Genomic DNA, 25,241 nt, shown 5'->3' on the forward strand with positions numbered 1-25,241 from the left:
TAATTCGCCTAGATATCGGTATGTAAAGTAAGCGGAATAAGGGATCAAGACTAAGTCGGTCTAATTAAATTTAAAATTAAAATCAATCTTTTTACGGTCTCAATTTACAGGTTTAATAACAAGAATTTTTTACAAAAGTAGAAGACATAAAGAAGTTAAAATCAATAGAGCGAGAGTTTGAGGTTTTAACTGGACAGTGTAAATTAGGCATTAATTCTAGATCAGGGCGAGAGCAAGTTTTAGAGTTAATTAAATTCTGACCTTTTCCAAAAAGTATTTTTAAAGATTGAATGTGAGGACGAGAGTTAAGCATTCGGGTTTAATTGTATAACCTAAGTCAACAGAGCGAGAGTTTGAGATAAGGGTGTTTAAAACGGTCAGTGTTTTCTTAAAAAGAGTTTCTGCAACTTTATTGCTTTCAAAAAGTGGTTTTTGACTTAATTATAAGTGACAGCTACATTAACATAAAATCATGGTTTATTCAACAGAGCGAGAGTTTGAGATAAAACCTTTAATCAGTAAAGTTAACTGAAACGATTTATTTTAAAACCAAGAAACCGACAAAGAATTGATTCCCTAATTACGACGAACTACATACCGATATCCGCTTTATTAATATTTAATCTAGATCTTAGTTTAGTTTTTAGCTTCGCCCCCAAACAATCAACCATTATTCACCTTAGCTTTACGAAGTAACCTTAGATAACGGTATATCGATTCATAAGTCCCTGTGGGATCGATATCTTTTAAAACTACGCGATAGAACTGTGCACTTGCAGTTTGTACCCCAAATTCGACTCATAAAGTCGCGATCAAGTTTTTGGCGCCGTTGCCGGGGACTTTTATTTAATCGATATCGTAACTCTTCCGTTACGCTGTAGAGACTAAGGTTTCTTTTTCTTCTATTCTTTCTTTCGTTGATTTGTATGCCACGCACTCGCTCACAAGGTGAACCGCTCTATTTACGAATCAACGATATCGAACTATATCTCCGAGTCTTACGACGAATTCGGGAATATCGTGCTGCAAACAATCTCCCTCCTATAGAACTTCCTGATTTCAAAAACCTTTTTCCTTCGATAACCGAGATGGCAGAACCAGCTCGTGCTCTTAGAGATTACGCCGCTCCATCGCAAGATGAGCCGCATTCAAGTATTGCTCCGCCCGCAATCGAAGCAAACAACTTCGAACTTAAACCTTCGCTGTTGCAGGCGGTGCAACAGAACCAATTCTCTGGAAATCCTACCGAGGATCCAAACCGTCATTTATCCGTATTTGTCCAATACGCTGATACTGTTAAAGCTAATGGTGTCACTTCAGAGGCAATTCGAATTCGTCTTTTTCCTTTCTCATTAAGAGATAGCGCTAGAAGATGGCTTCAATCTCTCCTTTCCAACTCAGTCACCACATGGAACGAGTTGAAGAAAGTTTTTCTTGCCCGATACTTTCCGCCAAGCAAAACAGCTATGTTAAGAGCCCAGATAAACGGATTTAAACAGAAAGACAACGAGTCTCTTTTCGAAGCATGGGAAAGATACAAAGACATGATGAGACTTTGCCCACACCATGGTTTGGAAGACTGGTTAGTAATTCACACATTTTATAATGGTCTCTTATACAACACAAGGTTAACAATAGACGCCGCTGCAGGTGGTGCATTAATGAACAAACCTTATGCCGATGCTTACCAGCTTATCGAGAGCATGGCCCAAAACCACTATCAGTGGGGAACCGAACGAACAACGGTGGAAAAACCTCAAACGAAAACTGGCATGTACGAGATAAGTAACCTTGATCACGTTAACGCAAAAGTGGATGCTTTGGTCCAGAAAATTGAAAGTTTAAACGTATCACCCCCAGCCGCCGTGGTTGCTATAACTCAGAATTGCGAGGTCTGTGGAATCCAAGGCCACACTCCTACGGACTGTCAACTCTTGACAGGAATCCAAGCAGAGCAAGTAAACTATGCTCAAGGAAGCCCCTATTCGAACACCTATAACTCAAATTGGAAGAACCATCCAAACTTTTCATATAAGAGCAATAACGCTTTGTACGCACCTGGACAGTCTCCAAATCAAGCCCCAGCTATACCTCCGGGATATCAGAAACCGAACCCATCCATGCCTAACAATAACGCCCCTAGGAAATCCAACTTGGAAATCATGATGGAAAACTTTATAGCTTCCCAACAACAAACCAATAAAGATTTCTTAAACCAGAATGTACACACTGGCGAACAACTTAAACAACTAGCAAGCAAAGTAGATGCCTTGGCTACCCATAACAAAATGCTGGAAACACAAATATCACAAGTAGCCCAACAACAAGCACCTACTGCTGCCCCAACTAGTACATTCCCTGGACAGCCCCAACCTAACCCGAGAAGCCATGCTCATGCAATTATATTAAGAAGTGGAACGGAAGTGGAAGGACCGTCTGATCCAAGGATAGAAAACCAAAACCCTAAGAAATCAACTGAGGAAAGTGAACCTAAGGAAAAGGAAGAGAGTAATAAGGAAACCCTAGAAAAGAAGGAACCTTATGTACCTCCACCACCTTACAAACCACCTATACCTTACCCTCAAAGGCTTGTTAAAACCAAAGATGCGGGCCAATTTAGAAAATTTGTTGATCTCCTTAAACAATTAAACGTTACAATTCCGTTCACCGAAGCTATTACGCAGATGCCCTCATATGCTAAATTCTTAAAAGAAATCCTTTCTAATAAGAGGAAACTTGAGGATAGCGAAACCGTTACACTCCCTGCCGAATGTAGCGCTATAATCCAAAACATGCCCCCTAAACTCAAGGATCCAGGTAGTTTCTCTATACCCTGTCACATAGGAAAATTTGTCATCGACAAAGCCTTATGCGATTTAGGAGCCGGAATTAGCGTTATGCCTTTATCCATATGTAAGAAACTGGAAATGGGAGAATTAAGACCAACCAAAATGTCTGTGCAACTAGCAGATCGTTCCATCAAATATCCTGTAGGAATCCTTGAAAACGTTCCCGTACGCATATGTCAATTCTACATTCCCACTGATTTTACAATTATGGACATTAGAGAAGATGATATTACACCCATTATACTGGGAAGACCATTCTTAGCAACTGCCGGTGCAATCATAGACGTAAAACGAGGACGACTCACCTTCGAAGTAGGTGAAGAGAAAATTGAGTTCATTCTTTCCCAATTCTTGAAAGCACCTGCAATAGAAGATACATGTTACTTCATGGATATCATCGATGAATGCATAAAAGAAGCAGAGTTAGAAGAAGACAAATCATCTGACTGCCTTGTAGAAGACAGATCTAACCAATGTTTAGCAATAACACCGGATCCTACGCAATGTCTTAACAAACCAACCCCTGACCTGAAAACACTTCCCAAAAATCTGAGATATGAATTCCTAGACTTAGAACTTGAACGACCTGTGATAGTTAATGCAGACCTAGGAAGACTCGAAACAAAAAAACTCCTACATATCTTAAGGAAGTATCCAACCGCACTAGGGTACCACATCACCGATCTTAAAGGAATAAGTCCTTCTATTTGTATGCACCGCATCATGTTAGAAGAAGACTGTAAAACCTCTAGGGAACACCAGAGAAGACTAAACCCGATCCTGAGTGAGGTAGTAAAGAAGGAAATAACCAAATTATTGGAAGCAGGTATTATATATCCTATATCTGATAGCAAATGGGTTAGTCCTGTGCACGTTGTACCAAAGAAAGGAGGCATAACCGTTATTGAAAACGAAAAAGGGGAAACCATAACTAAACGAATCGAATCAGGATGGAGAATGTGCATTGATTATAGGAAACTAAACAAAGCAACCCGAAAAGATCATTTCCCTTTACCATTCATTGACCAAATGTTAGAACGATTAGCAAAACATTCACATTTCTGTTATCTAGACGGTTATTCAGGCTTCTTTCAAATACCAATTCACCCTGATGACCAAGAAAAGACAACGTTCACATGCCCTTTTGGTACCTTCGCTTATAGACGAATGCCGTTTGGTCTGTGTAATGCCCCTGCAACCTTTCAAAGATGCATGATGGCAATTTTCGCCGACTTTCTCGAAAACATCATGGAAGTATTTATGGATGACTTTTCTGTATACGGACAAAGTTTCGAAGAATGCCTTGAAAACCTGGAAAGAGTTCTTGAGCGATGTGTAAAAGTAAACTTAGTACTTAACTGGGAAAAGTGCCACTTTATGGTACAAGAAGGAATTGTTTTAGGACACATCATCTCGAATAGAGGAATTGAAGTAGACAAAGCCAAAATAGAGGTAATCGAAAATCTTCAACCCCCAAGAACCGTGAGAGAAGTACGAAGCTTTTTAGGACACGCCGGTTTTTACCGACGATTCATCAAAGACTTCTCTAAGATAACTAAACCTTTAACCGGACTATTAATGAAAGATGCTGAATTCATATTCAACGATAACTGTTTAAAAGCATTTCAAATGCTTAAGCAAGCATTGATCTCCGCACCCATAATGCAGACACCAGACTGGAATGAACCATTCGAAATAATGTGCGATGCCAGCGATTATGCTGTAGGTGCTGTTTTAGGACAACGAAAGGATAAAAAGCTTCACGTTATATATTACGCAAGCAGAACCCTGGATGAAGCGCAAATGAATTACGCCACTACCGAGAAAGAACTCCTAGCAGTGGTATTTGCGCTAGATAAATTTCGTTCTTACTTGGTCGGAGCTAAGATAATAGTTTACACTGATCACGCTGCTATCAAGTACCTTTTAACAAAAAAGGATGCTAAACCTAGACTCCTAAGATGGATCTTGTTGCTACAAGAATTCGACTTAGAAATCAAGGACAAGAAAGGAACTGAAAACGTAGTAGCAGACCACCTCTCTAGACTTGAGAACCTTGAACCGGAAAGAACATCAATTAATGATGATTTCTCGTATGACAAACTTATAGCTACTTTGGAAGAGAACAACTCCGACATGCAAGTAGAAACCACCTTAGCTATATCGGCCACACCATGGTACGCTGATCTCGTCAATTATTTAGCTGCCGGAATAGTTCCACCTACTTTATCTTACCAGCAGAAGAAACGATTCTTCTACGACATAAAACACTATTACTGGGATGATCCCTTACTTTTCAAAAGAGGCCCCGATGGTATTTTCCGTCGATGTATACCCGAAGAAGAGGTAGAAAATATAATCCAACACTGCCACTCCGCTCCTTATGGTGGACACACAAGTACATCCAAGACCTGCTCTAAAATCCTACAAGCCGGCTTTTATTGGCCAACTATATGGAAGGACGTACATGCGGCTATTAAGGAATGTGACAGATGTCAACGCACGGGAAACATATCTAGACATGACGAGATGCCACAAAAAGGTATTTTGGAAGTAGAGATCTTCGACGTGTGGGGAATAGACTTCATGGGACCTTTTCCATCCTCTTTCGGTAACAAATACATACTCGTGGCAGTTGACTACGTATCAAAATGGATCGAAGCTGTAGCCTCCCCAACAAACGACACCCGAGTAGTAACTAGACTCTTTAAGAATATAATATTTCCGAGATTTGGCATCCCAAGAATAGTAGTCAGTGATGGTGGATCGCACTTTATATCCAAGGTACTCGAAAAATTATTATTTAAATATGGAGTGAGACATAGGATAGCGACACCTTACCACCCTCAGACCAGTGGACAAGTGGAAGTATCTAACAGAGAAATCAAGCAAATACTAGAAAAAACGGTCGCCACTTCAAGGAAAGATTGGTCATTGAAATTACCAGAAGCTTTGTGGGCATACCGAACTGCTTATAAAACCCTCATAGGGACGACCCCATTTAAGCTCATTTATGGAAAATCCTGTCACCTCCCGATAGAATTAGAACATAAAGCCTATTGGGCTATTAGAAATCTGAATCTAAACTATAAAGCCGCCGGTGAAAAGAGAATCCTTGACATAAACGAATTAGAAGAACTCAGAAGAGACGCCTATGAAAATGCCAGAATCTATAAAGAAAGAACAAAACAATGGCATGACAAGCGTATATCAAGGAAAATCTTCAAGCAAGGCGACGCAGTCCTTTTATTTAACTCTAGACTAAAGTTATTCCCGGGAAAACTACGATCCAGATGGTCAGGACCTTTTCATATCACTAACATCTTCCCCAGTGGAGCAATAGAAATTAAAGGCAAATCCACAGAACCGTTTACCGTAAACGGGCAACGTCTAAAACACTATCATTATGCGGAAACCAATGGAGATTCGCAAATCCTACACTTAGACGAAATGCCCCCAGGACCTATAGATTATACTTAACAGTTTCTTTGTCGAGCTTGCGACATTTAAACAAAGCGCTTAGTGGGAGACAACCCACAATTATTTTCTTATTCTATTATTATCATTTTCCTATTTTTTTTCCTCAATTATTCTTTTAATTTCTGTTCAGTATTCATTCCTGATTTATTTTAATTCAAAGAAAAAAAAAATATATATATATATAATAATAATCTTTTTCTTCTTTCGGCATTTGGCCAAATCCTGACTAAAACTCATGTTTTCTTTTCTCTAGCTAACACTAACCAGATAGGATGGGAGACATCCCCTATCCTGAGACATTTCACCACCTACCGGAGACTCACACTAGAATTCCTTAGCTCATTAATCTATCTACCCAGCCATGGAAAAGGAATTAGCAGAGGTTTTATCCAGTTCAGAATGTTCAATATGGAGTACCAATTTAATATTAGAGACTTTACCAATCTTTTGGGTTTTCCTACCTCCTTTGACACATTCACAGTAAGCCAGGAAGAACTTTTTGAACATAGAGAACTTGAACACTTTTGGGGTAAGCTGACTGGAAATGATGAGCCCGAAGAACATGAGTTTCTCTCTGGAAACATACACAACCCGGCCTTTCGCTATTTCCATAAGATCCTGACCCACACTTTATTTGGGAAGAAGCCAAATAGTACTTCAGTTTCGCGTGATGAACTCTTCATCACATTTTGTGCTTCCCAGAACCGTCCAGTAAACGGTGCCACTTTTATGTTAGCTAATTTGGACCACCTTATCCAGGATGAGCGAGCACCCATTAGAATAGGCGGTTTGATAACTATGATAGGTAATGCTATTGGATTACGTCAGCCTATGCTTGACCTAAGCCCTTTTTGTGGCATTACTACTATGAGTATACCCTTCCTCTTCAACACTATGTTTATAGCAAACCTAGGGTCTGACGAGTTTGAGCTTATTATTGATAACCAGGTTCTTTGCCTATTCACCATGCCTGATCCTAGGACTAGCATTCATAACCGCAGTAACTGGCTCTACAACCTGAACGAAACTCCCACTCCTGCTAGATCCACTGAATCCATCCAGGACTATGAGATTTGTGATGACTATGAGACTTATGATGACCAGATCCCTCATGCTGAATCTGACCCTCAGACACCATCCGGCTATTATGATATTGACCCTCCTCCTCAGCCTGTTCAGACCGAAGAATCAGCCATATCCGACCTCCGGCATCATATGCCCGGAACTGATTATAACACCGCCATTGAAGCTTTGATGTCAGAACAAGACGCCCTCAGAGGAGAATTTACTAACATGAGACACGAAGTTCTAGGATACATGAGCAGTATGACAGATCAGTTTCACGAGTTGCTACATCGTGTTAACTCTTCTGCTCCTCCGGCCAGAGATCGTACAGAGGGATAGAATTTAGTTATTTTTCTAAGTTATTTAGTTTTAAGTTAGATTATTCATTAATGTTATTTGAATTCATGTTCACATTTATTTCTCTTTCATTTCATTGTTTTCCTTTCCTGTATTACATTATGATCATTTTATTGAAGCTGTTTATTTAATTTTATTATGCAATAGCTATTATGCTCTACTGTTGCTACCTATGACTTATTATTATACAAAGCAGATTAAGCGTGCACGATAAATTAAATTGCAGAATAAACCAATCATAAGCAAAACAAAACAAAATAAATAACAAAAATAAAATCCTTTACCAAAGTGATTCTGTGAAACGCTACTGACGCCTTGCCAAAATGGAATGTGTGACGAGCGTCACATAATCCATAACGGACGGCACACCAAGTGCCTGTTACGAACGTCACACCCCTGTGACGAGCGTAACACCCTTCAGACTAGTGAACGTTAAGGAGCCGTTGGAGACGAACGTTACACTTTTTTTTTTTTTTACCTTCTACCTTCCCCATTAATTTCCATTCAACCACACTTAATTACTTTTCAACCACTTTTTCTTTCCAACTTCCAAATTCTTCTCCTATAAATACCCTTCCAAACCTTCCTTCATTCACCACAAACCATTCTCTCTTATCAAATACATTTCTTTTCTTTCCAAATCACCCCTCCAAAATTCATTCATCACAATGGCGGGAAATCAGAATTTCGGAAATATCATCTTCCGATCCGAAGATGAAAATTATCAAAGAGAGCAATTCGAGCGTTTCCAACAGCGAGGCGTCGTTTCCACCAGGTACCCCGATGTAACTTGTTTACAACAATTAGGATTACTCCAAGGTATCGAATGGATGCTCCGTCAAGCCAACTTAACCTTCCTTTGCACTCATAATCAACCCACCTACTCATCCCTAACCTTAGAATTCTTAAGTTCATACGACTACACCACTCCCGCCGGTGAAGACGAATTTTTAACCGGTACCGCAACCTTCCGTATGTTTAACACCGAGTACTCCTTAACCCAAAACCAATTGAGTACCATGCTACAATTTCCCACAGAAGGTCAGGTCTACCCCAGAATCCCTCCCGAAATAAACTGGAGCACAGTTGCCGTTTCAACCCTTTTTAAAAAAATATCCGGTCTAGATGCCTACAACTGGGAAGAACTCCTTCTTTCCCACATACATAACCCAACCATCCGATATTTTCTCCGGATCCTACAAAACACCGTTTTTGGAAGACCAAACAACAGTAAGGTCAACGCAAAAGAACTATTCTTCCTCGAATGCGTCTTCGAACCGACTGCTAAGGTAAACGCTGCCTCTTTTCTATTTCATCATATCCGCACCTTATGTGCTAGAGGCCGCCAACCCTTTGTAATTGGTGGATTAATCACCACCATTGCACTTGGCTTAAACTTAGGGGACCGACTCCAAACCTTAGAATCTCTACCTCCCCTATTTATGGACATCAACTACTGTCGATCCAGCCGCATGATTAAGAATAGAGTAGGAGGAGGATATTATCTTATGGTGAACAACCAGGCCATCCCAAGCGTTGTCCTACCCAACATGGCCCTGACCGATGTCACAAACCGCAACCGCCTCCTCTATGATCTAAATGCTCCCGAAGCCACCGAGCCTTCACAAGCAAACCCGCCCACAGACGAGTTTGAAGAAATGGAGCAAGGTGACCAACCTCCTGCACAAAAATCAGTCCCACTCAACCCTTCCGATAATGCAACTGGCTCATCCTCACGTCGTCGACGAAGAAGGCCTGCAACCAACGACGACATCATGGATGCTATTGATGGTATGCAAGCACAAAATGTCGAGATGATGCAAATGATGCGTCAAATGCAACAACAACAGGATGCTAGGAATGCCATAACCGACCAGCGGTTTACTGAGTTGTTCAGCAGATTTGACAACTTAGACATACGTCAACGATCACCTGGCCCAAGAACACGAGGCGGAAGGCATAATTAGTTGTAGTTTCTTTTTCCTTTCCCTATTGTATTTCCTTCCCTTCAAACATTGAGGACTATGTTTAATTTAAGTATGGGGGGGAAAACCATGTTCTTTCTATTTCCATTCTTTTCAAGTATGTACCTTTCCTTTCATTGTTATTTCTTTGTTTTATTACTTAAAAAAAAAAAAATATCTATTATTTTAAGTTAAGTCCCGAGTGTGAACAAATTCCTATTATCTATTCCCTCAAATTTTCATGAGCCACAACAAAAATTCAACACCCAATAAGTATAAAGGTTGCTCATTTTATCGAACTTGAGACGAATTAAGACAAAGACTACTGCCGCCAAACACTCTAAACGAACCTCAACACGTTAGATCAGGATAAGTACCTATTATACCAATTCCTTGAACTTTCAAGTTTTATAGTAACCCCAAGTAGTTTATACGAGAAGTCAGCACCATCTTAATAGCAAACTACGTGGAGAGCCGATGAATATAAGTGGATGTTTCCCAAAGTAACATAAAAAAAAAAAAATATATATATATATATATATATATATATATATATATATATATATATATATATATATATATATATATATATATATATATCAGGAAATGCACTAATTAAGTTAGGTGATCCTTACCAGATCATTTAATCTAAAGGTTGCAGATCATACAAAAGCATAATATGAAAGATCCATTATGAGTTGGTTCAGCAGGTATCTGGTACTGAACTTGGTAGGGAGGACTACGGTTCGATCCCCCGCAATTTGCAATGGACTGAATAACGAAGTTATCCGACTTATGTACCAGAACTTCAAGCTAAAAAGGGAATCAGAATCGCTAACCGGTTACTCCACTATGTGCGCGAAAAGATAAAGGGCTTAATGTGATTTCGCTAGAATGAAAACGGGTGAAATAAGAGTGAAGGAACTAGGATAGCTATCATAGTGTACTTGAACTGATTTGCATAAGGTGGGGTTATCTAGGTTGTGACGGTGGTTGTTTATGTCAAGATTTAACTCAAGTTACCTCTAAACAAAGTTTACATGCAGCCTAATACGGATTGACGTGTGTTTTGAAATTTCATCTGGCTAAAAATCTTAACAAGTTCTATACTGTATTTTGCTTGAGGACAAGCAAAGATCTAAGTATGGGGGAGTTTGATAACACGAAATTATATCATATTTTTGGACTTAATTCAATTAAATTTTACTATTATTTATTTCAGTTCACTTCATTTTATAAGATATTACGCGGTATTTTCTTCCTATTTGTCTCAGGTGGTTTATTTCGAAGCACTAGTAAAAATGGAAGAAAAGGAGGTGCAAAAAGGAGAGAAAAAGAACCAAATGCCAAAGCCCAGCCCAAAGCGCAAAACACAAACGCTGTACCTGTGACGGACGTCACAGAGGGCGTGACGAGCGTCACGCAAAACAGCCTTGTGACGAGCGTCACACATAATGTGACGAACGTCACACCATTCCCCTACTTTTTGGGCGCAAGTGACGCCTCAGAGACTTGAAGAGACGTTGAGGAGTGTTGGGCCCTATATCCACGCCATGCAATTAGCCACGTTAAAGACCTTTTGGCAGCAGACAGTTACCTAATGACACCAATATAAATAGCCACTTTGGAAAACCTAAAGGGGTTCCGAAGCTTTTCCAATTTTTTCCTTTGCCGCTTTTGCTTATTTTCTTTTCCAGCAATTTCAGTATTGTTTCTTTATTTATTTTTTACAAGTTCTACACTATTTCCCTTGCAATTTATACTTTCCTTTTTTAGCATTTAATTAATTCTTTTCGCACAATAGTTTCTACACCGGAAACTATTGTGCAACTTTTACCGGATCTAACCTTACGTTAGAATCTAGTTTTTATTTCCTTCGTTTTAATTTGTTGTTTAATTGAAGAATCCAAGAACAAATCCTACCGGCTTGTGGTGGAGTGTTCAAGACTATTGTTTAACGCATTCAGGTTCTTTAATTATTATTTAATGCTTTGTTTTATTACTTATTTATATTATCTGCCTGGGATGAGTCTGTTTATGCATGATATATATTTTTGTTTGTTTAGTATGTCTGGCTAATTCGCCTAGATATCGGTATGTAAAGTAAGCGGAATAAGGGATCAAGACTAAGTCGGTCTAATTAAATTTAAAATTAAAATCAATCTTTTTACGGTCTCAATTTACAGGTTTAATAACAAGAATTTTTTACAAAAGTAGAAGACATAAAGAAGTTAAAATCAATAGAGCGAGAGTTTGAGGTTTTAACTGGACAGTGTAAATTAGGCATTAATTCTAGATCAGGGCGAGAGCAAGTTTTAGAGTTAATTAAATTCTGACCTTTTCCAAAAAGTATTTTTAAAGATTGAATGTGAGGACGAGAGTTAAGCATTCGGGTTTAATTGTATAACCTAAGTCAACAGAGCGAGAGTTTGAGATAAGGGTGTTTAAAACGGTCAGTGTTTTCTTAAAAAGAGTTTCTGCAACTTTATTGCTTTCAAAAAGTGGTTTTTGACTTAATTATAAGTGACAGCTACATTAACATAAAATCATGGTTTATTCAACAGAGCGAGAGTTTGAGATAAAACCTTTAATCAGTAAAGTTAACTGAAACGATTTATTTTAAAACCAAGAAACCGACAAAGAATTGATTCCCTAATTACGACGAACTACATACCGATATCCGCTTTATTAATATTTAATCTAGATCTTAGTTTAGTTTTTAGCTTCACCCCCAAACAATCAACCATTATTCACCTTAGCTTTACGAAGTAACCTTAGATAACGGTATATCGATTCATAAGTCCCTGTGGGATCGATATCTTTTAAAACTACGCGATAGAACTGTGCACTTGCAGTTTGTACCCCAAATTCGACTCATAAAGTCGCGATCATGAAGCGGAATAGAGGTTGGCTGATGTCATAGCAACAAATGCAATGCAACAGAACCAGCGAAAAATCTTAAAAAATGATGCAAATGCAGTTTACTCAGGAGTTCTATTTTGGGTTTTGAATAAACTTTCTAAAATGAAATGAAGAAGAAGGAATAGGAAAGGTATGTCGCATTATTTGAATCAAATGTGTACAAAACTTAACATCCGTAAAAAATACGAAATTTAACCTCTAGATATTTTCATCTATGTTTCGGCCTACTGAGACTTGACTTTAGTTGTATTTTGGATGCGTCAAGAGGTTAAGTTCTTGATTTTAGGGGTATTATTAATTTTTCATTAGGTGTGCGAGCACCACTAAAGGTGCATAGAGTAATCCCCTAAGGGTATAATTTTTTTAAAAAAATTTCTAGCAAGTAAGGGTATATCATTCATCAGACTTTTAAAATCCATTAATTTTATTCAGCACACTTATTTAACTTTGTCGCATATATTATCATACCCCAAGTTTTGACCGCATTTTCATTTTCAGCTGACACTAACACATCCAGAATATATCAATCATCTTGTCAAATGACCTAAAAAGTCAAAAGGAGGCCATTTTGATTTTTTAGTCCCTCTTAGGAGTTGATTTTAATTTAGGGGTATTATTTAGATTTTTGAAAAAAAAGTATAATTTGTAGGAGCATGCTAAAAATGGTATTTACTACTAATTTTTAGGAAGGTTAGTAGGGTTAACAATCAGGATAATATGTCTTATTTATTTTAAAAAATCAATTAATTAGGGGTAGTATTTACTTAATAAAAATATAAATTGATGAAATTATAGAGGTTTTAGTATTATTAATATAATTAACTCTCATTAACATATTAGTATTATGGTTCTACTCTATTTTAATTAAATACATTGGCTTATTTGGTAGAAGAGCACTTGTAAAAGTTACAAGTATGAGGTCTTAGGTTTGAGTTCAACCTCTTCCACTTAAAATTTTTTTTTTAAACCTTTTTTCACAAAAATTATATTTTTTATCTTTTCTAAATTAATTTTCATTTTTTCTTTAATAGTTATTTTTAAAATATTTATTTTTTATTTTTTCCTTTTTATTTAATAAACAATAATAAAAAATATTAAAATATCAAAAGTGTACAAATTCAATGTATTTTGACATAGTCTTTTCTGATTGGTCAATTTTTCTAGATCTGATTTCTGATAGGATTTACTTTATCACACTTAATTCATATCCATTTATAATGACCTAATTTTTCCTATAAATATGATTCTTGTTCTCACAATTTAGGGGGACACCAATTAGAGAAGAATTACACGGACACTCTCACATGAATATTACACAGAAAGTCACACGAAATTCCATTACGAAATCCCATTAAGTCTCAAGTTTTTTAGAATCTCAATTTTCTTTTTTTAAATAAGTTTTTTCATTTGTTTCATTTGTTTCATTTGTTTTACTATAATTTATTTTTTCAAACCATATAATGATTTCTCCGATGATTCATTTTTTTTTCCGTAAAAATTTATTCATTATAAAATTTTCACTCACCCGCAATAATCCCTCATTCTCGTTAGATGTTTTCTAACCTCCACACAACGCACACATTTTCTAAATAACACCATTTTCTAACTTCCATCCAACAAAACCACACTCCATTATTCAATAAACTATAGTTTCTTTTTCTTTTTCCAAGAACATTTTTACCATATTTTATATTTTATATAGTTCACAAAATAAAGTAGATTTTGATATCCTCATATTTGGCCCTTATTGTTTTTCATTAGTTTCATTGCAAATTTTGTATTGGTAGTAGTAGAGAAAGTGGTTCTCATGTTTTGTTTTGATTGGCTTTGTTTTCTAATTTGTTTTAATCTATTTATTTTATTATTTATTTTTGTTTCACTAAGGATTAGGTAAAATGGATATATACATATATGTGTGGGCCTAAGAGCTATTTAATGGGTTTAGATTTGGTTCATAGTATAGCCATTTTGAACTAATGCATCTTTTTAGTATTCTTTGTAAAATTGATAAATCTCTCCTTAAGCTTTTTCTAATGTTAAACAAAATAAAATAATACTTACTATTAACGACTTTTAATATACAATGGGTTGTTTGATTTTTATAAATAAAAAACACAAAAAAATATTAGGTTTGGTCTTTCTCTTTTTCATATATGATAATCATTTTGTATTATTAATATAATTTTTCTAGCCGAAAAAATGTCATCTTATCTCCATTAGTGTGTTTATTTTTAAAATACTAAAAAGTACAAAAAGTATAACCGAGGAGGAATTTGAGTTATTATTAGGGATTAATTCTAGAATAACTAAGTATATTAAAATTATGATTAATTTTTAAATGAGTTAATATAAATAATATGATTAATTATGGAATATTAACTAATTTGGAAAATTAGGGTTAATCTATGGGATAACTTTGGGATAATTATGGGATAGAAATTTGGGATTAAAAACTAGGGATAAATATGAGATAAAACTCTAGGGTTTTAAGCGATAAAAACAAGGGATAAATCAAGGGATAAATCGGGGATAAAAGTCAGGGATAAGGGATATGATATTTGGTTAATTAAACTTGTTAATATTCAATATATAATATCATTATGAATTTATTTTCTTAAATAAATTAAATATTGTATTTTTGCAAAATGATCAAGAGATAAAATCAAATTCAACACACTTCAAACTGTAAGTTCAAACTGCTCCCGTTAATGTTATATATATATATATATATATATATATATATATATATATATATATATATATATATATATATATATATATATATATATATATATATATATATATATATATATATATATATATATATATATATATATATATATATATATATGACATCTTTCTCTTTTCCTTTTTTTTTTTACTTTTTATTTGTATTACCCTTTGTTATATTGGCCAATTGAGGGGTAATATCTTTTGCATCAATATTTTTAAATACTTTTTTTTTATATTATTTTGTAATTATTAATTAATCTATTACCTCAATTTTGTATAGAAACTAATGTGATAGTTATTTTAAATGAATTCGCAGAATATTACGCTATATGAGGCTTTTCTGTTTATATTTTTACTTTTCAATTGATATATTCTCGCTGTTTTGTCTAAAAATCGACGTGTTTGTTCTTTTGCATGAATAGTTCAGAGAAGTAGACTCTAACCTTTCATCTACCTATCAACATTCACTCTAACTTCATCGTCATTTTCTTCACAAAAAGCCTTGGCGATTTTCATCAAAACTCTTCAAACATCAACTCGAACATCATCTCTTTTCAATGCCAACTCTTTCAATATCGTCTCTTTTCAAAACTCGTCGAAGCTTCACCATCACGCTTGAGGTGCGTAACCCACCATTGAAATGTTGTTCGAAGTATTGTTACCATTGAAATGTTGTTTGATAATGTGTTAAAAATGTAATACCACTGAAATGTTTTAACGTAAACTCTTCCATATATGTTTCATCATAACTTGTTGCCTATGTTTCTAGTTATCATGATTCTGATTGTGGTTTAGTTGTTGTGTTTCAACGTCAACTCTATGAGTATGACATTTAAACTGCTTTTTTTGTTTATGTAGAGTTGTGAAAATGTTATCATTCATTCTATAAGTAAACTTTGTATAAATGTTCTTACCACTAAAATGTTGTTGGATAATGCGTTAGAATTATAATACCACTAAAATGTTTCAACGTTAACTCTTCCATACATGTTTCATCATAACTCTTCCACTGAAATGTATATTGAAAGAAAAGTATACATCATATACAAGATGATTGGTTTAATAGTTAGTAGAAACTAGAGGACAAGATGTTTTATTTCAATGGTTGAATGCTTAGAAGAAGAACTAAGAAAACCAATATATCTCCTTTTTTTGCTTGTTCCTTTTTTTGTGTGTCTCTCTACTGCATATTTCTATTTAATATGATTCTATGGTCTCTCACTACTGCATATTTATTCTAGATATGATAAAGTGTTGTGTGATGTTGCTTTGATGTTCATGTTGATGCCTCTGTTATATGTTGTTATTTTTTTTAATTTACATAAACATGGGTGATTCGACAAGTACCTCTCATACAACATTTGCTGTAACCTCTATTAATACAAAAAGTAAAAGAAAAACTAGAGGTGCCACAATGTATACCAATGTAAAAAAAAACCACGAAAACGGTGTTCGCTCACCGATTGATTTTGATCAGAGAACCGGTAAGGCTTATGGTGAAAATGCTAATGATTTTAAGGGTTGCGAGGCATTACAAGGTAGAAAAAAATGAGTATTTTGATAGATAATTGGCACGAGGTTGACGGTGATTTGAAAGATAGCATATGAACCAATATTACAATATTTATTATGAATTTTTTTATTTGTTTTACAAGTATATATGACCATTTATTTTTTTGGTTTAATACTAATATTAACTCTATTATGTAAATTTATGAAGTGTTTATTATTCTTGAGGATGGTATACTAAAAAATAAATGACTTGCATATGCTAATGAGCGTTTGAGGGGCTTTAAGACATAACTCACAGATGAATATTGTCACAACTCAATTTTGACCATAAATTAACGAATCAAGGTAATAATCATGACTTTACTTTACCTTGCATCATCTACATAGCATAATATGTATTTCATCATGCATGATGCCTAAAATATCAACAAGAATAAACTTTCGGATCTATAGACATACCGGTTGAATCAATTTTCAAATATACGTAAAATTAGTGGACAAAAAATTTCAAAATTGAGCTTGCAGACGTCAGTTTTTATTAATTTACGGTTTGCGTAGTTTGACATGGCGTGCTCATTTTATTTTTTCGACTACTTTTTCAATTGCATTTTGATTAGCCTGAGCCTTTTTAATCGATCATTTTTTATTTTAAAAATTGATCGAAACATGTATGTTTCTGAGAAATTTATATCATGCTGATCATTTTAGTGCATTCAGTTTATTTTTTTGAGGAATTTTGTGCCAATTTTTATTCATCTTAATCCCTTTTATTTTTGTCCTTTTATCAAGATGTTCAACAAAAATATAATTTTTATTTATATTTTTCATTTTTTTGTTGGTTTAAAAAAATATATATTTGAGTTTTAGTTAATTTTAATAATTTTAACTCCTTTGTATTATTTACATATTTTTAACTCCATATTTGATATGTACTTCTCATTTAAAAAAAATATTTGACCAATAAGAATCTTCCACAACTTGATAACTAATAAATCACTCTCACATGTTGGCCACCAACGGATTGGTGAGTGGAGGAAAGAGGAAGGAACATTTATTTACCCAGTCATCCACAGATTGAGGGACACGCGCCCAACTGTGAAGGATGTAATGGATTTCCTTTTCAAAAGATAATGCAATCAAGTGATAGAAAGAGAGCGAGGAAGGGTTAGAAAAAAAAGGGATAAACATGTAATGATTCTCTCTCATTTTTGGATAAAAAGGTTGGCAAAATGAAAAGGAGAGATCACTTAGTTCTCATGAAAATAATCCATTTCCCCTACACGTGATCCACCCATCATCTAACATGCCATGTATATGCACGACACCCTCTCACCATTTCAAAGAGAAATCAACAAAAGGAATAGAAATAGAAAATAAAAAAGGTGAATAGTGAAATTCAGAAGAAGAGTACTCTTCTTCATTAAGCCTTCACACCCAAAACTTAACCAACCTTCCATTTGTTCACCTTTCATCACCATACTATAAGACAACTACCTCTATGCAAACTTGAGTCTTTTCTCTTTCTTCAACCTTACTACAACAAAAACCTCATAACAACAAACCCTTAACCTTCTTACACCTCTTCCAACAACCTTGTTCTTATTCCAAATCCTTCCTCTGTTAAACATCGTCGGCAAAGCAAGACTCACCCATCGGAAATCCTTCAAATGCCATTCATACTTCCACCCTTCACCTTATACCACTTGATCCGGATCTCCTACAACCTACCTACCACCTTCCACACAACAATAAGCCTTACCAATATTCACTCATTATTACAACCACACTTCAAAGAAAACTCATATCTCTTTCTTTTTCATGCATACATAGTGAACTAACAACAACACCATATGATCAAACCTTCATTTTCTCATCCTCACACTGTCGCATCTAAAAAAACGCGATCCTTCACAAGGCGCTCGCATGCTCGCGGAAAATATGTTCAAACAGAGTCGCCACCGAACTTTATTTATTCCAAATAAGAAAAGGAAAATATCAATAAAATCCACGAAAAACAAAAAAAAGAAAATGATCGTCACAATCAAATTCGAGTTCGGGAGTCGGTTATGCAAGGGGAAGGTATTAGCACCCCTCACATCCGTTGTAGTCAACGACAACCACTTAGTTAGATTTGAGATAGAGTGTTAGCTAATGTCAATCGTTATCTTCTACTTACTAAGCTAGAAAAAGAAAGAAAGAAATGAAAGACTTAGGGTTTTCTAATATTAATATGCCTAACAAGATTTCGCAATCCTGCTCTTACGTATCTTCAGGTGCTATGAAGAACTCAAGGCATACGTAGTTTTACTCAAAGAGAACTATTGGATGCATTGCTTTTAAAGAGAGTAATGTTTGGATCATATTTGAGCAATTAAACCTTTACTTGTTGCTCGCTCTTGGAGGTTGAAGTCTTTGTTTGTTTCGCATCAAAATGGATGTAGCATACTCTTTTTTTAAAAATGTTTTTGGGGTCGCACAAGGGCGGAAAATAAGTTTGGTTGGTTGAGTGTTTTATTGGATGACGATTACTCGAATGACCGAGTAAGGCTACTCGTATCCAAGTACTCAAGAAGAGAAATAAAAAGCTCTAGATCATCTTATTTTTCATCCTTAATTGTAAAAGGATTTAGATAAAATTAATATATTTTGGATGGACGATAAATAATCGAATGACCGAGTAAGGCTACTTGTATCCAAGTACTCGGGAAAGGGAATGGAAGGCTCCAGACGACCTCCTTTTTCGTCCAAGTTTATTACAAAAATGAGTTTAACCTAAGGTTTGATTATGAAAAGAGTTTGGATGTCGCGGGGGTTTACTCGACTTTGTATTCGATTTGGATTTGATTTAGGAAAAAGACTCGACGTTGGATTGAGTGTTTGTTTTTGTTCTTTTCTAAAAGTTGTTGATTTTAATCTTGAGTTAACAATCAACTGATATAGTAAAGTAAATAAAAACGATGAACTTATTATACATTTTGGGAATGGGGGTACATTTTTGCTGAATGGGGATGCAACACAATAACTAAATCATACAAGTTTTGAAAGACAATTATAAAATAAAAGAATCTCATTGTGATAAGGCCCAAGAGAAAGTCAAGGGACTCTGATTAAAAATAAAAAATTTAACTAAAAGAAATTTAGTGCTATATTAAGCAATCGTAAAGCGGTTCATGTAGGAATCACCCTATCTGAGGTCGGTCAACAAAATTGTATGCGTTTAAGCAGTTTATGAAGTTAAATTGAATTTTAACTCCGAAACTGCAATGCATATGTGAAAAACCAATCGGACAAAAAAAAAATTCTTCTTTTTTTTAACAATTTTTTAAAATAAAATAAATATCAATAAATAAATATGAAAAAAATAAAAAATAAACAAATAATAATCATAATAATAAATAATAATGATAAACAATAGAAATAAATACTGATATTAATTATTATCATTATTATATTAACCAAGATTATAATAAATAATAAATAAGAATAATACATAATATAATAATAATCAATAATTAATAATGATAATAATCAATAAATAATAATCAATCATAATAATAGTAATAAATAATAATTAATAATAATCAATAATAATAATAATAATGTAAATAATAATAATAAATATTAATAAATAATCAAATAAAAATAATAATACATATAATAATAATAATAACCTAGTAATAATATACATATAAATATATTAACTAATGATGGTGATGTCTAGTTTGAAAGAGAGAAGTATCATTTTTGTGTGTCTTCTCCCATTGACTTATTTGAAAATTTGAGAAAAAGAATGTGAGGCGAGAGAAAGAGAGAAGGAAGTATATTTTTGTGTGTCTTCTCCCATTGCCTTATTTGAAAATTTGAGAAAAATATCCTCAACAAGTTAGGTCGGTTTGTGATTTTGCCATCCATCCTCAATTTGCAGCAACAATTTAAAATTATGTTCTAATAATTTATTTTTTGATTTTAATGGATGTCACAAAAAAAATCTTTTAAATAAATACTTAGTGACAAAATACTTCAAAACCAATTAATTAAATAAAAATTTAAACAAAATTAGACAATTAAAATAAAACTAAAATAAAAGCATAACAATTTCTATTTAATTCTTTCATATATTTTGACAAAAGAAACCAAAATAAACGGATAAAAATGGATAAAAATTGGATGCAAAAGTGGATGAAAAATTAAACGGAATGCATTAAAATGATCAACACGAAATAAACTTCTCAGAAACATACAAAATTTGATCAAATTTTGAAATAAAAAACGACCGGTTAAAAAGCTCAGACGGATTAAAATGTGACTGAAAAAGTAATAAAAAAATTAAAATGACTACACTAGGTTAAAAAGCTCAAACTGAAAAATGTGACTGATGAATTCTTTTTAACTGATAAAAATGCACGACAAAATGGATTAATTTATGCTATGCTGATGCGAGTGAAAACGCAGGGTGAAATTTAGGGTATGACACACACATGCTTCATCCATCACCTACATAACCATATCCTAACACCTTCTTCATACGGAATATCTCTCAAACCACCCTAACAACATCTCAATACACCATGAAACTCATAAGCTTTCATGTTCACCACATCACAAACCATTGTTTCAAATTCGTGATAGCTTGAGTATGTATAAGTTTGTGTTGATACGTTCAAGGATGTGAAAAAAAGTTTCTAGAGCGCTCTATGTGTGTTGGCATGAGGTTTGTTGAGCTCAACCAATGATCGACAATTCACTATGCATACGCACTTACTATTCAGGGCCGATCTCCCTCCTTCTTCCTTCTCTCAACACCATGTAACACCTCATATTCTTCACTACTCAACCCACCTTTGAACAACCATTAAACCTTCTCAAACACCCTTGAAGAACCGCAAGACTCACAAAAAAAAAACAAGTCACCAACACCACGTGACAACCTCTTCTCTTTTCCGCTACAACAAGCTACTATTGTAGGAGAAATAGTTTCCGAAACGTATTCAAAACCACAAATGCGAGGTATCGTTCTCATCTTGTTTCGAATATTCCGTTATTGTTTGGATGCCACTGTTTTCACGTAGAAAAGATGAACAACATTTTCGTGCCACTCATGTTGCTTTGACATGTTCTACCATGTTTGCTTATGTGAAGAAGAACTTCATGTGATAAAGGTAGAGAATATTTATTTTCATTTCTCTTCTCTTATTATTATTTTCAATTGGTGTAAGAAAGAAACAAATGTTTGCTTTTTGGGCTTGTCTCTAGAACTTGGTTCAAGCTCATCTATCTCTTTCTATTTACACCTCAGGTTGGTTTTCATGTGTTTTTTATGATTATGATAAGTTAATGTTGTTTGGTTTAATTCATTGCATTACGATTTTCGAGTTTAAATCCAATTTAACTTTCAAAAATCATTTGGGTTCATAGATTTTTACTCAGCTTCTTATAGAGTGATTCTTAGATGAATCCATCTTAAGTTAGTTTAGCGTTAAATTCAGTATGCCTTTGATTTTGATTGGTTTTCGGTCCCGTAGATTGCTCTTAGGCCTTCTTACAACGAGATCTTTTGTTTGAATTTACTTGTTTGACGGTTTTTCTCTTAATCGCTTTATTATATCCCCATTCGACAAAATGTACCCCAATTCCCATGACATGTGACAATTTTACCGCTTTCCTATTGCGTAAAATCAATCATCTTTCAAAAAGAACAAAATATACTCGACCCAGCGTCGAACAATTTTCACAAATAAAACCATTTCAATATCATTTCAACAATCATTTTCAAACCAAGCTCATTCGATCCCATTCATACTCTAAACCATTTTCATAACTCAATTCACCCTCATATGCAAATCAAACGCTTTACCCAACATCAAGCCCTTTTTTACAATCAAAATCAAAATGACTAATTCATACTTTGACCATTTCAAACAATAATGAAAGAAAAATGTTACCTGAGTGAAAGGTCTAGTCATAGTCTCGAGTATTAGGCCCAAGTGGTAATCGCTTGCAAGCCATAAATATATTGTCTTTCACTAAGATACAAGTGTGTCTCAATTTCATAATAAATCAAAAGAAAAATACTACTTAGGTGAAAGGTCCAGTCATAGTCCCGAACACTAAGCCCCAATAGTAATTGCATGCAAGCCCAAGTGTTCGTCTTTCATTCAAAACACTTGTAAATATTCAAACATTTTTGTAAAAAAATTGAAAGAAAAAGACTATTGGGTGAAAGGTCCAGTCATAGTACCGAGTATTAGGCCAAGTGTTAATCGCTTGTAAGTCATGCATACTCATCTTTCAAGCTTAAAACACACTAAAACCAATCAAACATATCTTTTCCCGCCTCGTGCGATCAAAACCTTTTTTCATAAATGAAATATGCTTCGTTCACTCCGAGACGACGCAAACAAGCTTTGTTCTTGCATGTGCAAGAAGTTAGAACACTTTCTACTCGAATGTGACAAAAGCAAATATGTGAGGATATGTATTATGTTATCCATTATGATGCGATGTCAATGTTCACTTCTCCATGTTTTGGGTAGTAAGCAATGTTTTCTGCTCGATTGCGACTAAGTGCCTTTCACTAAAATCGGCCAACAAACAAAATATTTTTCTACCCATAACTATGTAGCCTTGAGTTCTCCATCGCACCTGGAGATACGTAGGAGCAAGACCCACGATCTTGTCAAACACATTAATAAAAAAACTTTTTGTGACCTCTTTCTTTTTCTCTTTTACTTTATGACAACTCGAAGAAAACAATTGACGTAGGCTAACATTCAATCACTAATCTAACTAAAAGGTTCTCGTTGAGTACAACAGACGTGGGGGGTACTAATACCATCCCTTTGCGTAATTGACTTCTGAACCCGAATTTGGCTGCGACGACCATTTTCCTTTTTAAAGGTTTTATCAATATTTACTTATTCCTTTATTGGAATAAATAAAGTTTGGTGGCGACTCTGTTCGAATTATTTTCCGCGAGTGTGTAATACGCTTTATGAAGGATCATATTTTTCGAGGTACGAAAAAATATTAAACATCCAAAAGATTATGTAGAGCATCCATACGTGAAGTATTCATTTATTGATAAGAAAGGTTGGAAGGATTTTGTAAAGTCTCGCACCACTTCTGAATTCTTAGCTAAGAGCCAAAATGGAAAGGAGAATAGAGCTAGAAATATCTATCCACATAGATTGTCTCGTGGATGATATGATAAACTTGAATAGAAAATGATCAATGAAAAAAGAAAACAAAGGGAACTAGAGTTGGGAGGTCTCTCTAGAATCCTTGATCAAAGTCCATCTCCACCATCACGCCATAAGAAATAGAAGAGGGCACGTCAAAGACCGAATGACGAGTTCACATCAGAGGCTACACACAAAGTGGCTGAAAAGATTGTAAGGAGATTCTTTTTTCAATATTACTTATTTTAGTTAATTCGATTTGGTAAATATCACTAAACTTTTATATGTATTGTAGGATGTACTAGGTGAACAAGTCAAAGTTGGTATCTTCATTTCATAAGAACGTTGTGACATCTTGGTAGAAACGATTGGAATCGAGGAGCATGTTAGACGTGTCCGTGGTCTTGGAAGAGGAGTTGACTTGAAGTTATTTTTTGGACCATCGTAATGAATTAACAAAGTAAATCGTAGGAGAGAAATTAAAGAGATAGTTATTGAAAATATAAAGGAGGTATTAAGATAGGAGTGAGAAAAGTGGACTCATGAGGTGATGGAGAAGTGGACTCGGGAGGAACGTGAGATGGTGCATCTTGAGGAGTGGGAAATGATATTGCAACAGGAGCGGGATATGGTGTTGTAGGAGGTGCAAGAAGAGCTAAATATGATTTGCAGGAGGTGCGAGAAGAGCGAAAGACAATGTTGCAGGAGGAGCGGGAGAAGATTGAACGAGAGAAGTGTACCAACGATGTGATTGAGGTATAAGTATAATTTAAAATATTTGTGTTGTATGTTGTTTTTATTGTTTGTGTATTTTAATTTTTGTATTGTATTTCAGTTGTTTTTATTATGTAGAATTTGAAATCAATGGGTGTACTCAACCGCCCAATTCCAAATTTGTTGGACATACATGAGAAATTAGTTGAGAAAGTTGTTATGGATGGTGAAAATACAAAAGATAGTTGTTCTACCTCGCATCATAATATTGAGACCACACCATCTCAAGTAGATAACACTCATAGACTATCAAGGATAATAAACGAGATTCCATAACTCTCTGAGTTTAAATTAAAACATGAACAACAACAATCTTTTATACTTCATAAGAGTTGTCTTGTAGAATTTTTGAAGGTAGATGGTTGGCTGAACATACTCGTAATACAATTGTGGTGAATGTAAGTATA

At 34.8% G+C, this 25,241-nt stretch overlaps 1 pseudogene; it reads right to left on the minus strand.

Annotated features, from left to right (window-relative positions):
* Positions 1-1,473: 1,473 nt before the first annotated feature.
* Positions 1,474-1,573, minus strand: LOC127109197 (uncharacterized; annotated as a pseudogene).
* Between the last annotated feature and the right edge of the window lie 23,668 nt (positions 1,574-25,241).

The sequence above is a fragment of the Lathyrus oleraceus genome, chromosome 7 (genome assembly GCF_024323335.1).
Source record: "Lathyrus oleraceus cultivar Zhongwan6 chromosome 7, CAAS_Psat_ZW6_1.0, whole genome shotgun sequence".
NCBI lineage: Eukaryota > Viridiplantae > Streptophyta > Magnoliopsida > Fabales > Fabaceae > Lathyrus > Lathyrus oleraceus.